This window comes from Gopherus flavomarginatus, chromosome 3 (genome assembly GCF_025201925.1).
Source record: "Gopherus flavomarginatus isolate rGopFla2 chromosome 3, rGopFla2.mat.asm, whole genome shotgun sequence".
Classification (NCBI taxonomy): Eukaryota; Metazoa; Chordata; order Testudines; family Testudinidae; genus Gopherus; species Gopherus flavomarginatus.
The window spans coordinates 235,081,071-235,094,670 of record NC_066619.1 but is presented as its reverse complement, the minus strand read 5'-3'; the positions used below and the strand labels follow the sequence as shown (position 1 = coordinate 235,094,670).

The window sequence follows — 13,600 nt, the reverse complement described above, 5'->3', positions numbered from 1 at the left end:
GGTAAGACAGATACTGGGATACTGCATGTTGTTCTGATGTCCACTAGTTCTGGTGGCATTGCTCAATTAGTTTATCCTGAATAAGGGGGAATATCTCTTATTGATTTAACTTTAAAAATATCAAAAGGAGCCTGGCTCAAAGATATTACCTGAATGCGTGCGTCAATTTGGAATTTTTGGTGACTTTGACTGTTCAGCTTGGGGAATCCAAACAAATGTGAGAAGAAAAATGGACCTTTCAGAATGCAAGATTTTTAAATGTTTACCTACAGATGAAAGTAACATCTTTCTTAAGATTACATTGAGAATGCAATTATCCTATCTTCAGTAAAAATCTCAATGCAACTTACAGTCACTACTGATGATCGCAAAATGTATGACATTGGTAATGGCTCTCATTGCTGGTTCTCATCTCATATATAGTAATGTTTATGTTCTATGTTTTATGAAAAGCTAATAAATAACTAGCTTTTAAAATTTCAGGGGAGAAGAGGAGGCAGGAGTCTGTGTGTCTGCTTATTAATAATAAATACAACAGTTTCTAAGACTAACTTATAATCTATTACTAGATTTCTTATCTGTGTTAAGCAGATGATTATTTATATTAAATGGTATTCATTTAGTATTGAATAAAAGTCACAAATTTAAATGTGATATGACTGCAAAAAATATGGATTTTAAACTGCATAGTCAAAGGCATCTCATTATAAAGAGAAGTAATAAATCCCTCTCTCTATAGCTCTGCTGCAACCAAATTTTAAAAATTGCATGCCATTCTGGGTAACTCATTATCTTAGATATATTAAAATACTTCATATGAAAGGTCAAGTATGCAACAGACTACACAATGATAAACAAAATATTGGCTACAATTTTGTTCCAATTCCAAATTTGTCATTCTTTGTCCTACTAGCAAAAGTACATCTCTTGTCCTAGCAAGAACTACTGCTTGTGCTACTACATTGATCAGAATAGATCAGATTCTACCAATGATAACTACAAAATTGCTCTGATACTCTTAAAATAAGGAGAAAGTTATGTCAGGTACCAAATGTGTTTAAAAATATTACATACTACAGAATGAAATCTGGAACTAAAACTGTATCACTCACAATACTGCAAAAACAAAATACTACATTCACAGTTCTTTGAACACACTGAACATTATTCATTTAAACAATGTCCTGTTTGTTAATTCTGTTTTCATGATCTAACATTGTGAGCTGCTATGTGGGAAATCTCTGAGCAAGTGCCCTTGTCATGCTGTAGAAAGTATCTGTAAAACAGCATTGTTTGGTTGCCAGGGACACTCTGAATTGTTTAGATAATTTCAGAGAACAGTAAAAATATAAAGGATAACTAAACATACAATATACCCATAGGATCAAAAGGCAAGGCATGCTATTTGTTAGTTAAAACTTAAGTTTAATACATAACAATTTAACTCAAGAAATACACCATTAAAACATTAGTGTTTGCCATCAGTTTATATTTTAATCAAGATCTTATAAGTCCAAAATGAGGCAATACCTTTAATGTGAAGATTTGTGAGCATGCAGGACTGGTGCTAGGGTTTTGAGCGCCCTAGGCAGACAGCAATTTCGCTGCCCCACGCGCTGGTCTCGCGGCTCCGGTGGAGCTGCCGCAGTGGTGTCTGCGGGAGGTCCACCAGAGCCGCGCGAGCAGCCGACCGTCCGCAGGCACGACTGCGGCAGCTCCACCGCGGACCACCGGACCGCCCGCAGGCACCACTGCGGCAGCTCCACGGGAGCTTCCTGCCGCCCCCTCCGGCGGCGCCCTCACCCAGGGGACACCCTGGGCTGCCGGCTGCCGCGGCGGTGCCCTAACCAAGGGTCAGGGCGCCTCCGCGGCAGCCGGCAGCCTGGGGTTTCCCTGGACCAGGGGACACCCTGGGCTGCCGGCTGCCGCCGCGGCGCCCTGACCCAGGGGACAGCCTGGACTGCGGGCTGCTGCGGCGGCGCCCTGACCCAGAGGACAGCCTGGGCTGCCGGCTGCCGCTGGCAGCTCAGACTCCCTCTCTGTCCCAGCAGCAGCGGCTGCTCAACCATTTAAAAAAATATTGGGGGGCGCTTTTTGGCACTCCAGGCAACCGCCTAGTCCGCCTAAATGGTTGCACCGGCCCTGTGAGCATGCTTATCTACTCAACAGTCTCCTTCTACCATGTACACCACCAATTCAGTAATATATTTGAGTACATGATTCATCCCACTACATGCTTAAAGACAGGAATGACTTGAGTACCTTGCTGAATCAGGACCCATGTCTCCTCAGGTCTTATGACCAGGCAAGCAGAAATATAAAGAACCCATTAATGGGAGCAGTCCTCTTGGCTATTGCTATGTATAATAGTCAGCACTGCCGACCTCTAAAGATCAAAAATCATGAGTCAAACTGCAGAAAATCATGAGATCAGTTAGGCCAATCGTGAGCTTTTATAAACATCAAACCATGTTTTCTAGTCTGTCTTTCAACTTTTTAACTCCCCTCTGTCAAATAGTACTTCTGGCTATGTGCGAGAGAGAATTTTAGGTTGAAAAGTCAACCATTAATGCACATAAAAGCATCATCTTGGCTGCTCAGATGGAAACACTACCTACCTTCTTCTCTCCTCTAAGATAGGAAATATTTGGCAGTTTCCCTAATACTGTCTGGACTCCCCTCCTTCCCTGCTTCACTGCCATCCAGGGCTTCTCCTCTACCTGGATCCCAAGTAGACAAGCCCCTTGAACCACAGACTGGCAGCCATTTTGCCTGTGGGCATGGCTTCAATCTCACTGAAAACGGGGGGGCATTGCAAACCAGTTTTATTAAAGCAGCTTTCCTTCCACATGCACATAGACTGTAGAGAAATGGCAGCCATTTTGCTGTCTTTATCCCATTTGACAATAATTGGAGACGTTCAGCATTTTGCACAAGAGAAAATTTGTAAGTTGGCAGCCTTTCATTATGTTTTAATAGAGTATTAGGGTTGGAAGGGACCTCAGGAGATCATCTAGTCCAATCCCCTGCTCAAAGCAGGACCAATCCCCAAATCACCCCTTCAAGGATTGAACTCACAACCCTGGGTTTAGCAGGCCAATGCTCAAAAGAAAAAAAAATCTAAAACCAGTAGTCACAAACTCGTGAGTTAGCAATACTGAATACCTAGCTGATCACAAGAAGGGGGTCACACTGAGCTGTTTATGAAAACATTTTTATCTTTCCCCAGATAGACCTGTGGCAGGAACTCCGACGTTAACCTTTTGGAGTTTCCCTCCGACCTTTCTCTACAGTGGGCAGAGCTTCAAGGCTTATAACACAAAACACTGTCTAGAAAAGTAAGTTCCCCTTGTCAGCCTGTACTCATCAACAGCTCAGAATCCTACTTCCAGGACTCTGAAATTTAACCATGTCCTCAGCCTCAGACATACTTAGTCAGCACATTATATCCAGTGTTTACTGTATTAATTTAACTTTTGTTTATATAAAATGTATGTATATGCATTTGGCCCTTCTAGCACGTCGAATGAATTTTTGTTTATCTGCAGTAATTGTTACTGCACCTATGGTCATTTTAACTTAAGATAAAATGTAATAAAGTATGCTTAAATAAAAATGTACAGATCCAGTACAGTGTGGTCCCAATCACGACTGCATTCTCTACATAGTACTATAATATAATATAATACTATAATATAAATGTATAACAACAAAATTAAACAAATCCTGGACCAGGTAAAACAACATAACATGGAGTACGTATCCAGGCCCTTTGTTTATGCAGAGAAATATTTTAATATTTTAATTAGTGTTAAACTAGTTTTTATAAAGTACTTCAAAGATAAAAGGCATTCTAAAATACATAAAGCCCACCAAAGCAGACCTCCATCAGCAGGACATCCCTTATATTGCAGTTGGGAATAAAGTGTGGCTCTCAAAACGAAACCTACACATCGCCCAACCTCCAAGGAAGCTGGACTACTGATATTTCAGCGCATTCCAGGTCCTCCAACAGATTAATCTGGTGGCCTTCAAACTCCAGCTATCCAATATGATGAAGTTGCATCCAGTGTTCCATGTTTCCCTATGGAAGAAGTACAATGACTCTTCCCCTGGACATATACAACCACTTCCTTCTCCCTTCATGGTCCAAGGGCAAGAAGAATACCAGATCTTAGACTCCAAAGGACGCCCACAAACCTCGTTGATGGAGAAGACTCTGATTCAGATGATCACCTCTGGGAGCAAATCAGCAACATACATACACCCAGCCACCTACTTCAGGAACTCCATTGGTCATACCCAGATAAACTCAGCCCAAAGACATCTTATAGGCATTGTTTGAAAGGGGAGAGGGTGATATGATGAGTTATCTGAGCCTGAACCCACTTAAACCTGGTAAGTCATGCCTGAGTCAGAGAGTGTGATGAGTTATCAGAGGCAATTATCTGTATTTCCCATGCAATTCTACCAGGCTTTAGCCAAGCCACAGGCAGGGACACATCTAGGTGATCCCAAAGCCAGTATATAGGCTCCTAAGGGAAGGAGCCTTTCCAGCCTGCTCAGTGTCACTACCTGTCCAGGAACAATATTGCCAGAAATTTCAATAGATTGCCTATGCTCCTGCTCCAACCTCTCCAGCTCCGTCCTTTGCCTATTTCCATGCTAGCCATACGCTGTTCCAGCCTGCATGTGCTCCTGCCTCAGCCAGCCACCTGGCAATTCTGACAACTTGCCATTTATTATAATATGATTGTCTGGGGAGGTAGTAGTTTTCAATAGCATACATAGGTAGCCTACTTTCTTGTTGGCAAAAGAGGATAACATGAAATCACAAGCAATTCAAATTTTGGGAATTCTACCAATTATGACTGGGCGTACTGATTAAATCAACTTGTATGTCACCTTTACAACTGGCATTCTATGCTTACCTTCAAAATAACATGATACACTGGAGACAATGAATTCTAAACATCAGATTCCATAAACGCTTAATAAAAAATAATACCTGAATATTGTGTAGCACCGTTTATTTTTGAAAAGTATTACTCACATATAAATATTTTCCCTGTGTTTTGTTTTGAAGCCAGAAGGAAAAAAACTCTTATAGAGCAGCATAAGCCTGAATATATTCATTAATTTTAGAAAAAAAAGGTTACCCACCTTTTAGTAACTGTTGTTCTTCGAGATGTGTTGTTTGTGTCCATTCAAAATAGGTGTGCGCGCGCCGCGTGCATGCCAGCGGAAGATTTTCCCCTAGCAGCATCTGTAGGGTCGGCCCGGGCAGCCCCTGGAGTGGCGCCACCATGGCGCCCTATAAAGGGGCCCGCCGTCCCTCCACCCCCTCAGTTCCTTCTTGCCGGCACTCTGACAGAGGGGCAGGAGAGTGGGTGTTGGAATGGACATGAACAACACATCTCGAAGAACAACAGTTAATAAAAGGTGGGTAACCGTTTTTTCTTCTTCAAGTGGTTGTTCATGTCCAGAGTAGGTGACTTACAACCCTAACCTTAGGAGGTGGGGTTGGAGATCACTGCTGACTGGAGTACTGCGTGACCAAAGGCTGCATGATCCCTAGCCTGGTGCGTGATGGCATAGTGAGACGAGAACGTGTGGATGGAGGACCACGTGGCCGCTCTACAAACCTCCTGAGTCGAAACCTGAGCCAGGAACGCCGCAGAGGAGGCCTGCGCCCTAGTGGAGTGGGCCATGACCGGAGGGACAGGGGTCTTAGCTATACGGTAGCATTCCCAGATGCAAGTCGCGATCCACAAAGAGATTCGCTGAGAGGAGACCAGGAGCCTCTTCATCCTTTCTGCCACTGCAACGAAGAGCTGGGTTGAGCATCTGAACAGCTTGGTAAGCTCTATGTAAAAGGCCATGGCCCTGCGGACATCTAGGGAGTGTAGCCTCCGCTCTTCGCTGGAGGCGTGTGGTTTCGGATAAAACACCGGCAGAAAGATATCTTGGCCCATGTGGAACTGTGAAACGACCTTGGGTAGGAAAGCCGGATGAGGTCTCAGTTGGACCTTGTCCTTGTAGAAGACTGTGTACATGGGCTCAGATGTTAACGCTCGAAGCTCTGACACCCGTCGGGCGGAGCTTATCACCACCAGGAAGGCGGTCTTGTACGACAGGTACAGCAGGGAGCACGAAGCCAGAGGCTCGAAGGGAGGCCCCGAGAGGACGGAGAGGACCAGATTCAGGTCCCAAGCAGGGGTCGGCTGATGCACATGCGGGAAGAGCCTGTCCATACCCTTGAGGAAACGCTCAACCTGCGGGTTCCCAAACACTGAGGTACCCCTCTCTCCCGGATGAAAGGTGGATATGGCTGCCAAGTGAATGCGAATGGAGGAAAGGGAGATGCCCAGTTGTCGTAGGTGAAGCAAATAGTCAAGGACAGCGGGCATTGGAACCCCCAGCGGGTCGTGACCCCTCTGACTCGACCAGATGGAGAAGCGCTTCCATTTAGCCAGGTAGGTGGCCCTAGTTGACTGTTTCCTGTTACCCTGTACCTGCCTGACCTGCTGGGAACACTGCAATTCCACTGGGTTCAGCCATGGAGCATCCAGGCTGTGAGGTGAAGGGACTCGAGGTTCAGACGGCGGAGGGAGCCCCAGTCCTGCATGATCAGGTCCGGGAGAAGGGGCAGCGTCAGGGGCACCTGAACGGACATGTACAGGAGTGATGTGTATCAATGCTGGTGCAGCCACGCTGGAGCTATCAGGATTACCCTGGCGCAATCTTTGCAAATCTTTAAAAGCACCCTGTGTTTCAGGGGGATCGGAGGGAAGGCATAGAGCAGGCCGTCCTCCCATGGCTGAAGAAAGGCGTCCAACAGAGACCCCGACTGGGGCCCAGAAGGGAGCAAAACCGTCGGCACTTCCTGTTTTCCCTGGAGACAAACAGGTCTAGCCGGGGAAAGCCCCAAAGCTGGAAAATTGAGCGCACAACATCCCATCGGAGGGACCACTCGTGACCCTGGAATGAGCGGCTGAGAGTGTCCACCAACCCGTTTTGCTCCCCTGGAAGATAGAATGCCATCAGGTGGGTGGCACTGTGGATGCAGAAATCCCACAGCATGAGGGCTTCCCTGCAGAGGGGAGGGGAGAGGAGCGTGCACTCGTTTGTTGATATAAAAGACTGCTGCCGTGTTGTCCGAAAGGACTGAAACACACCTGCAGGCCAGGTGGGACCGGAAGGTCAAACACACCAGGCGGACCGCTCTCAACTCCCTGAGTTGCATATCAGTGTCAAAGTCCTCCGGCAACCACAAGCCCTGCATCGAAGTCTCAGGTGCGCTTCCCAACCTCGATCCGAGGCGTCCGTCACCAAGGAGAGAGAGGGCTGTGGGGCAGCAAAGGGAACTCCCATACAGACTTCCCGCGGGTTGAGCCACCACTGAAGTGAGCACAGCACCAAGCGGGAAACGGACACCACTGAGTCCAGGGGGTCCCTGACCGGGCGATAAACGGTCGCTAACCAGGACTGCAGCGGGTGAAGCCGGAGTCTAGCGTGGACCATCACATAGGTGCATGCTGCCATGTGGCCCAACAGCCGGAGGCAAACTCGCAGCGTGGTGACCGGGGCGCGGTGCAGTTCGAGGATGAGCTCGGAAATTGCACGGAACCTGGACTCTGGCAGATACGCTTTGGCGTGTGCGGAGTCCAGAACCGCTTCTATGAACTCTATGCGTTGCATCAGAGATAGAGTGGAATTGGCATCATTCAAGAGGAGGCCCAGATCGAGAAAGGTCTGCCTGAGGAACACCACCTGGGCCTCTACCTGCTCCATGGAGCGGCCCTTTATGAGCCAGTCATCCAGGTAGGGGAATACCTGGATGCCACACCTGCGCAGGAAGGCTGCCATGACCGCCATGCACTTCGTGAAGAGCCGGGGAGCAGCTGACAGGCCAAAATGGGAGCACAGTGAACTGCAGATGTACGCCGGACATGATGAACCTGAGGTACCGATGGTGCCGTGGAATTATGGCAATGTGGAAATAGGCGTCCTTCAAGTCGAAGGCAGCATACCAATCTCCTGGATCCAGAGAGGGGATGATCGAGGACAGGGAGACCATGCGAAACTTGAGTTTTCACACAAACTTGTTCAGCCGCCATAAATCTAGGATGGGTCTCAAGCCCCCTTTTGCCTTTGGTATGAGGAAGTACCAGGAGTAGAAGCCTTTGCCCCTGAGCTCCCGCGGGACTTCCTCCACCGCCCCTGCCTCCGTGAGGGACTTCATTTCTTGAACCAGAAGTTGCTCGTGAGAAGGGTCCCTGAAGAGGGACGGGGAGGGGGGTTGGTGGGGCGGGAGAGAGGAAAACTGTACAGAATATCCCCTCTCTACCGTGCGGAGAACCCATTTGTCCAACGTAATTCTGGACCAGGCACAGTAGAAGTGGGACAGACGTGATCCAAAGGTAGGGGTGGGAGGATCCAGAGTCTCGATCGGTAGGTCGTCCTCGACCGTACCATCAGATAGGGGGTCTAGGCCCAGATGGTGGTCTCGACTGGCCAGACACCTGGCTGGAGGGGTGACGCTGATGATGCCTCCTGCCATATCTACCCCACCTGCACCCCAGCTCCTGGTGAGCCTGTGGCTGGTACGGGCGAGGGGCCGCCTGCGGCCTAAATTGTCCACGCTGGGTCGTGGGGGTATGCAAGCTCAGCGAGTGAAGTGTGGCCCTTGAGTCCTTTAAACTATGGAGACATTTGTCCATTTTCTCTGAAAACAACGTCTGCCCTTCGAAGGGGAGGTCTTGGATTGTCTGCTGGACCTCATAGGGCAGGCCCGAGACTTGGAGCCAGGCGCCCCGTCGCATGACCAAGCCCGTGGCCAGGGTGTGCGAGGCTGAGTCCGCCGCATCTAAGGCAGCCTGGAGGGAGGCTCGAGAGATCAGTTTGCCCTCTTCCACTAGGCCCTAAAATGTTGATCTCGAGTCCTGGGGAAGGAGCTCTGCGAACTTCGACGTGGCCAAACACGTGTTGTGGCCATATCGGCTTACTGTTGCCTGTTGATTGGCAATACGGAGTTGGAGCCCCCCGTGGAGTACACCTTCCTGCCAAAGAGCTCAAGTCTTTCTGTGTCTCTGCTCTTTGGCATTGACCCCTGGAACCTTTGACGCTCCCGGGGGTTAGCCGCATCTACTACCAGTGAGTCCGGGGGAGGGTGGCTGTACAGGTGTTCATGCCCTTTAGAGGGGACGAAGCAGCGCCGCTCCTTTCTCTTGGCAGTAGGGGCCAATGAGGCTGGTGTATGCCACAGGGTGCGGGACGTATCCGCTATCATCTTTATCAGTGGAAGGGCCACCCTGGATAGCCCTGAGGGGGCCAGGATGTCCACTACACGGTCCGCGTCCACCTCAATCCCCTCCGCTTGGATTGCGAGGCTTTGAGCTGCTCGTCGGAGCAACTGCTAGAGAATTCGAGTGTCCTCGAGGGCCGGAGCTGCAGCCGTGCCCGAGACCACCTCGTCCGGGGAGGACAACGAAGAGATTACATGGAGCGGCCCTTCCTCCAGTGCATATAGCCCCTCGGGGTCCTGCGGCACACGGTATTGAGGTTGCGGTGCCGGTTCCAAGTCCAAATGCGGCACCGCAGCCGGTACCGGGGTTGCCAGCGAGCGACTTGGCGTATCATGCGGTGCTGATGGAGCCCGAACTAAAGCTGCTGCCGGTGCCACTGCCCGGTTAGGGAGTGCTGAACTTGATGAAGGCACACCCCGGCACGGCGACGGTGCCGGTGGGGGAGGCAGCTGCGCCGGGGCCACCGACGTCAAGGACACCAAAGCCGATCGTGACCGAGGGCCAAACGGCTGGCCTACCAACTGATGGTAGGCCCAGGGAGTCCAAAACGGCCACTGCGAGGGCGGCTGCCATTGTTGCTGCCACTGCGGGTAACCCTGGTGGCTTGCCCTCGACATTGATCTCCTGTTCCGCGACCTGCTGGAGTGATAGGAGTCCGCCTCTGAGTCTGAGGTCTCTGAGTATGAAGACCTGAGGGGAGCAGTGCCCAGCGCCGAAGGTGAGCGGTGCCGAGGCGGCGGGGAGTCTCTCCTCTGGTCCGGTGCCGCTTCGCAGCTCGGTGCAGGGAGGGAGGCGATAGCATGGCCGGCTTGCCTCTAGATTGTACTGGTGGGCGGACCACAGTAGGCAGCTCCCTACGATGAGGGGAGGTCGGTGCCGGGAGACCCATCAGGTCTGATGCGGCCTCAAACGCCTACGGCGTTGATGGGGGACGTATGTCTCCACTGAGGCCCAGAGAATTGGGCTGGTCCGGACTCGACCGCCCTCTGTGCAGTGCAGGAGTCGATGGAACCTCGGGGGGCTGTAGCCCAGCCTGTCCACTTAGCCCCACTGGCGGAGTCGGCCTCGGATCCTGGTGGGGAGACCGACCCCTCACTGGCTTCTTTCTCTTGGCGGGCACAAGCTAAGGTCAGCAGTGCCGCACTGAGGCCGACTTCCTATGATCCGACTCCGCCCGGTGCCGGGTCTTGGACTACTTGGGCTGGGCCCTAAGTCCTGATGCCGGGGCACTCTGCACCGAGGACGATGTGCTGGGGCCCGCCTCGGCCGGCTCTGGGTCCGAGGGTGGTCACAGGGCTGCCTCCATCAAGAGGACTCTAAGTCTTCGAGCCCTGTCCTTAAGGGTTCATGGGCGGAAGCCTCTACAGATAGAGCACCGGTCCTTTTGGTGGCTCTCTCTGAGGCACCTCAAGCATGCAGAGTGCGGGTCACTCTTTGGCATGAATTTCCCGCAGTCCTCGCAGAGTTTGAACCCGGGGGACCCGGGCATGCCCCAGCAGGCAATGAAGACTGTGGGGGGGGACCCCCCAACTACGAAACTATATACAAAGATCTATCTAACTATCTATATAACTGGATACACGAACTGGTATGGATAAGACACTGCCAGATTGCTATGCAAGAGAAGTTCCAGCTAGCCGTCACCGGTGGTAAGAAGGAACTGAGGGGGGTGGAGGGTCGGTGGGCCCCTTTATAGGGCGCCATAGTGGCGCCACTCCAGGGGGCGCCCGGGCCGACCCTATGGACACTGCTAGGGGAAAATCTTCCGGCTGGCGTGCACGCAGTGCGCGCACACCTACTTTGAACGGACATGAACAACCACTTGAAGAAGAACTATTCTTTTGCAAGATTCTGACACAATAATAGCAGAGGAAACTTCTAAAATTCTTCTTAGTTTTGGTTTTTATAATTTGAACTGTTATTAAATAGATTGAAGAACAACATCCTACAGAATGAAGGGCTAGAGGCAATGTTAATTTTACTTAATTCAGACTTGGAATTGCTTTCTCCCTCCACATCCAACTTCTTTTTGTTTCAGAGCAGATATGTTCCTCTTTCTCCAGCTCCCAGTGCATGCTGTAATCTAAATTATCCTGAACGTCTTCAGTCTTCTGCCTCTATGTTCAGGGTCAAGGTTTTCTCAGCAACTCTCCTGCAGGAGTCTTTTCTTGACAAAGTTTTGCCATCTTCTCTCTCCTCTTCAGTGTGGTGTCCAATTTACAGAGACAAAGCCTTTGATGGAGCACTTTGAAGAATGCTGCAGACACTCCTATCCTAGCAATACATTCCCAGCAGCTTCAGTGGTTGAGCAGAGCCCAGCTAACAAATGTTCTAATTTCCACATTTGGTAGCCCCTTCCACATTTCAGTTTTATAACTTTTATTTTGAAGTGTCTCAAAACAAACTATCCATCATTTCTCCCAGAAGTTCTAAGCCTGACACTGTATTCTATTTCCATGAAAAAGAATAAAATTTCACTAGCGTTATTCAGATCCCAAATACACAACAGAATGACTATTTTAATACCCCTTCTTCCAAAACTAGCACCAGGAGAGAGAGGAAGTGGGCTAGGAATTTCACTTAGGGTATGTCTTCACTACTGGCTGGATCAGCAGGCAGCAATCGATCCAGCGGGGATTGATTTATCGCATCTAGTCTAGACGCGACAAATCAATCTCCGAGCGCTCTCCCATTGACTCCTGTACTCCAGCTCAGCAAGAGGTGCAGGCAGAGTCGACAGGGGAGTGGCAGCAGTCAACTCACTGTAGTGAAGACACCATGGTAAGTAGATCTAAAGTATGTCAGCTTCAGCTACATTATTCATGTAGCTGAGGTTGCGTAACTTAGATTGACACCCCATCAGTGTAGATCAGGCCTAAGTCAACTCAGCTCTGGCTGTATTTAAGAAGCAAAGTTACAGTAGTTCTTGGCCTACCTTTTTAGATAAGGGAGTGAGAAGTCGCCGAATTCAATAACACAGCCCTGGCCTCTCTCCCTGAACACTCCTCAGAGATGTGGGAAAAAACAGGAATAATTGCATTATTGAGTTGAGAAACATCGATGCAATGGTTATCACTTGACCAGATTCTCTTTTGTGTTCAGAAAAAACACAGTGATCCACGATAAACAGCTATCAAAATGGTTGGTATGCAAGCCCCCTAAATCTCTAAGCGAAAAAGTTCCCTAGTTGTAAACTGTGCTTCAGCTGGAAGAAAGACTGTCAATTTAACTAACTTACAGGCACCCAAGCCAGATGTGTTATCCATTCTCCAAATCTCCGGAAACAATCTGACAAGTACTAGGCCTAAGAAACTGTAATTGTTGAAAAAATGTCAAGATTGAGATATACCAGGCTAGCCCAGCCACTCAAAATAGCAACCTGTACCTATCAGCCCGTCAAAGGATCTTCAAAGGCTCAGACTCTATCCACTAATCAATAAGCTTCAAGTCTAGAAAGGACTTCCACAATCTAGTGCACCGAAGTATGGGAATTGCTGCTGAATGCTCAGCAGACTTCCCAAGAGAAATGCTTCCAATCTACTTAGCATAGGAGGTTCAGAAGACAGGACACACTAGCTATAAGTGGGCTGTTACCTTTCAGAATCCAGAAGTTGAAAATGAAACAAAAGAGACAAAGGCCTCACTAAAATTTAGGACCAAATAAGCCTTTTTTATTCTTACTTAGGTAATAAAAGCAGTTGCTTCTACCTTTCAGGGACTGGAAAGAGAGTAATTTCAGCCAGCAAGCCCTTCTATAAAAGAATCACATCTCATATTAGTTTCTTTGTCTGAAGGTACTGAAAAGCAAACTCATGCATGTGAACTAGTATTTGTTGAAGCTGGAGAAATGCATAAATATCTACATTGGACTGCATGAGTGAAAAAACAAGAGAACAAGGATTGCACATAAATCTGAAAAGTGAAATGAATCAAGGAGGGAGGGTTGAAAAAAACTTGAAAGGGGTAGGTTTCTTGGGCCAATCAGTTCTGAGTCCTGATCAGCAATTCCTGATTATGGTGTGACACCAGGAAATCCTGACCACTAAGTAACAAACCATTAAAAACCTTGTTTGATATAATTAGCTTCCTGAAACAATAGCCAACACAAATCACACTAATGCCTTATATAAACAACTTTTCTGAAGAGAACACTATTTCCTCCTGACTTGGAAAGATATCAAAATTATCGTCAAGAATGCTTCGGATTACAAATATAATTTGGCATCTTCTACTTCACCATTAGCAAACTATGCTCATGCATTGTTATGCACAATAATGGGGGGGAAGTGATC

General features: G+C 48.7%; 1 protein-coding gene across 17 annotated transcripts in view; it reads right to left on the bottom strand.

Moving 5' to 3' along the window:
- Positions 1-13,600, bottom strand: part of FRYL (FRY like transcription coactivator) — a 331,713-nt gene that overhangs the window by 245,254 nt on the left and 72,859 nt on the right. Inside the window, exon 1 of one of the 17 annotated variants that reach the window (XM_050947245.1) lies at positions 150-169. The exons of the other annotated variants lie outside the window; for them this stretch is intronic. The gene's annotated coding sequence lies outside the window, so the exon portion shown is untranslated. Of the gene's footprint in view, positions 1-149; positions 170-13,600 lie in introns of those variants that run through there. 17 annotated transcript variants of the gene reach the window in all.